At 44.6% G+C, this 4,144-nt stretch overlaps 1 non-coding gene across 1 annotated transcript; it reads right to left on the reverse strand.

Moving 5' to 3' along the window:
- Positions 1-234: 234 nt before the first annotated feature.
- LOC141625605 (small nucleolar RNA R71) lies at positions 235-340 on the reverse strand. Its single transcript, XR_012535376.1, has one exon. It is a non-coding gene; the product is annotated as a small nucleolar RNA R71 (small nucleolar RNA).
- Between the last annotated feature and the right edge of the window lie 3,804 nt (positions 341-4,144).

The raw sequence follows: 4,144 nt of genomic DNA on the forward strand, positions 1-4,144 counted from the left end.
ATTGGTGGCGACTCCAACAAAAATGCAAACCCTTGTTCTCTTCCTCCCAAGCGCCCCCGTGGGCCCCCCGCTGTCCACATATCCGAAGACACTCTAAGGATGATATTGTTCCCATTCTCTTTGACGGGTAAGGCGGGCCGGTGGTTGAATATTCACCCTCTGGATACATTCACAACATGGGACACTTTAGCCAAGGCGTTCATGGCCAAGTACTATCCGTCATCCAAGACTGCCATGCTTTGAAATGAAATCCCACTTTCCAATAAGAAGATGGGGAATCCTTGGGTGAAGTATGGGATAGATATCAATACCTTATCTCTAGTTGTCCTCACCACGGGATTTCGGAGTGGTATATCACCCAAACTTTCTTCCAAACCTTGTTGTCTAGGACTAAAGAAATGGTGAATGCCTCCGCGGGAGGGGGATTTGACCATTTGGGTGATGAGGAAGGGACGGCACTAATTAAGAAGATGGTAGACTTGGAAGCCAATTATGGATCAAGGGAAAATATGCTTAGGAGAAATGGCAAATACCCTAAGGAGAACTCTTCTAGTTCAAATGCCGAGACAAATGCTAAGCTTGATCATCTTACTAAGCAACTTGAGAAATTGTAAAGGAACCAAGTTCATCAAGCTACCACCTCACATGGCCCACCCATGGAGGAGGTAGTCCAAGTTTTACCTTGTGAGCTATGTGGGGGGAAATGGCCTCACCTTTGACATGTGTGCCAATAACTAGAGTTTGGGGTATGAGGAGAATGTCCAAGATGTTAACGCTTTCCAAACCTATAACAACAACACAAGACCACCACGACCACCATACAACAATCCCGATGTGTATAACCCAAACACCAACTTCTACCATCCGGGGTTGAAAAATCACTCAAACTTTAGCTACAAGAGTACTAATGTTCAAAATCCACAACATCTCCAATCACAAGCACCCAACAACAATGCACCCGGATTTTCTCAACCAAGGGGTGGATACTCAAACCAAAGAAATAATCCCATAAATCAAAACCAATGGCCCAACAACAATCAAAACCAAAACTTTGGAAACCAACCTCAAGGGTACCAAGAGTTTGGAGGCAATCAAAACACCCAAGGGTTCTATCAAGGGAACCAAGTGAATCAAGCTAATCAATGATTTGGGCAAGGGTTTGCTCAAGGGTTCAAGATCAAGGTCAAGGGTCCAACATCAACAACAATGGCCCTAGAGGTAACTTTCAAGGGGGACAACACAACACTCGGAATGACTATGGGTTCCCTTTACCCATAGCCAAGCAACCTTATCAAGAACCCCAAGGCGACCCCTCCCAAAATGAACTTATGAAGTTGGTGAAGAACATGCAAATGCAAAATAGCCAAGACATGGCTAATTTCATAAATGCAAGCCAACAAGAACAAGCAAACCTAAGAGATACTTACCTTAAAGATATGAGGGAAATGAAAGCTTAGCTAACCCTCAAAGGCCGCCCGATGGTTTATTAGCCCAAGTACAAAGTTCCAAGGATGCTTCAAATAGCCATCACGCTCATGCGGTGGTTTTGAGGAGCGGGATAGAGCTTGAGGACCCCTACAAAGATCTTGAGGTAGAAGTGGATGCGGATCCAAAGAGAAAGAGGACAGAAATGGATGGTGGAAGGGAAAGCCCACCCATGACACCGTCGGCTAGAATGAGCAAGGCAAAGAAGGAGAGCTTGTGAAGAGTCTTCAAGTGGGGGAATTCAAGTGGAAAAGGATGTTGATGGATTCGTGGAAGATCTCCCTTATGAGGAAGAAGTTACCGAAGAAGTGCCTTTGCAACCCACCAAAAAGGTAACCAAGAGTGTAAATCCTCCAAAGGTATCTCCTAATTCTCAACTTGTCTCTCATATTCCATATCCCTCAAGAGCCATAAATAGTAGGGAAAACTTCAAGTATGCCAAGGTTTGTGACATGCTTGAGAAACTTGAAGTAACCCTACTCTTTACGGAAGTGATTTTGAACATGCCAACTTACTCTAAATTTTTGAAAGATATCTTGACTAAGAAGAGGGTTTTGGGTGACCAAGAAATTGTGGCAATGGAAGAGGCATGTAGTGCTCATATCCTTAACAAAATGCCCACTAAACTTGGTGACCCGGAAAGCTTTTCAATCCCGTGCGTAGTTGGCAATGTTCCCATTTCAAGAGCTCTTTGTGACCTTGGAGCAAGTGTGAGTGTCCTACCTCTACAAGTTGCAAGAAAAATTGGCATACATAATCTTGCTCCTACTACCATGATCCTCCAATTGGCGGATAGGTCCGTCAAACGCCCTTTAGGGGTGCTTGAGGATGTACCCGTCAAAGTTGGGAAGCTTTTAATCCCCGCCAATTTTGTTGTCCTTGACATCCCGGAGGATAGCCATACCCCCATCATCCTAGGTAGGCCATTTTTGGCTACCGGAGGAGTGCTTATTGATGTGAAGAATGGGGGGCTAATCTTCCGGATTGAAGGCGGCAATGTCGAATTTAACCTCCATCATTTGATGAAAGGACCCAAAGTTGAAAGGTTAAGCACTATTGAAGTGATTGATGAGGTAGTTCATGAGGTGGCCTGGCCCGAGAAGAGGCGGAGATGGAAGAGGTTTTCCAAATATCCTTACATGATAAACCAATGAAAGAGGATCATGATGTGGATGATGAGCTTTTGAAGAAGGTGGAGGGCCTTCTCCCTCCAAAGGTACAACTCAAACCTTTACCTCCCTCACTCAAGTATGCTTTCCTTGGTGAGGGGGAGGCTTACCCCGTGATCATAAATGCTAACCTAAGTGAGTCACAAGAAATGAAACTTTTAAAAATTTTGAGAACTCACAAGAGCTCACTTGGGTAGAGCATTGATGACATCAAAGGACTAAGCCCGAGTTTATGCATGCATAGAATTGTTTTAGAGGAGGGGAGTCAACCAAAGGTTTATGGTCTTAGGAGGATAAACCCTAAAATGGCCGAGGTCGTTAAAAATGAAGTTTTCAAATTACTTGAGGCCGGGATAATCTATCAAATAACGGATAGCAAGTGGGTGAGTCCGGTTCACGTGGTACCCAAGAAGGAAGGGTGACCATGGTTGAGCAAGAAGACGGGACTCACCTACCTACTAGGCCGGTGACGGGATGGCGAATGTGTATCGACTATAGGAAACTTAATGCCGCCACCCTTAAAGACCATTTCCCAATCCCCTTTATAGACCAAATGCTCGAGAGGCTTGCGGGACATGCGTATTATTGCTTTCTCGATGGTTACTCCGGGTTCTTCCAAATTCCCATTCACCCGGAGGACCAAGAAAAAACAACCTTCACATGTCCCATAGGTGTTTATGCATATCGTAGAATGCCATTCGGGCTTTGCAATGCACCCGACACTTTCCAAAGGTGTATGATGGCAATCTTTTCGGACTTTCTCGAGAAAAGCATGGAAGTCTTCATGGACAACTTTAGTGTCTATGGAGACTCCTTTGATCATGGTCTAGTCAACTTGACAAATGTGTTGAAGAGAGTGAAGCGCACAACCTTGTCCTAAATTGGGAAAAATGCCATTTTATGGTAGAGGAGGGAGTTGTACTCGGTCACGTTATCTCTAGAAGGGGTATTAAAGTCGATGGTGCTAAATAGAAAACATGTCACCTCCTTCCAATGTGAAGGGAGTGAGGAGTTTCCTAGACCACGCCGGATTCTATAGGCGTTTCATTAAGGACTTTTCAAAACTAGCAAAGCCATTGACTTCATTACTTCTCAAAGATGTCTGTTTTGTATTTGATGAATCTTGTCTTGAGGCTTTCCATAGGTTGAAAGAAGCATTGTTCATGGCTCCAATAATTCAGGCCCCAGATTGGAGCCTTCCTTTCGAGATCATGTGCGACGCGTCGGACTTCGCGGTGGGTGCGGTCCTAGGGCAAGTGGTTGACAAGAGACATCACGTCATTTATTACACAAGCAAGACCCTTGACCAAACGCAATGTAACTATTCAACGACCGAAAAGGAGATGTTGGCAATCGTGATTCGTGCATGCTATTGAAAAGTTCCGGCAATACTTGGTTGGGTCCAAAGTGGTGGTGTATACCGATCACACTGCTTTGAGACAATTGATGGTGAAAAAAGATGCAAAACCGAGACTCTTAAGGTGGATCCT

The sequence above is a fragment of the Silene latifolia genome, chromosome X (assembly GCF_048544455.1).
Source record: "Silene latifolia isolate original U9 population chromosome X, ASM4854445v1, whole genome shotgun sequence".
NCBI lineage: Eukaryota > Viridiplantae > Streptophyta > Magnoliopsida > Caryophyllales > Caryophyllaceae > Silene > Silene latifolia.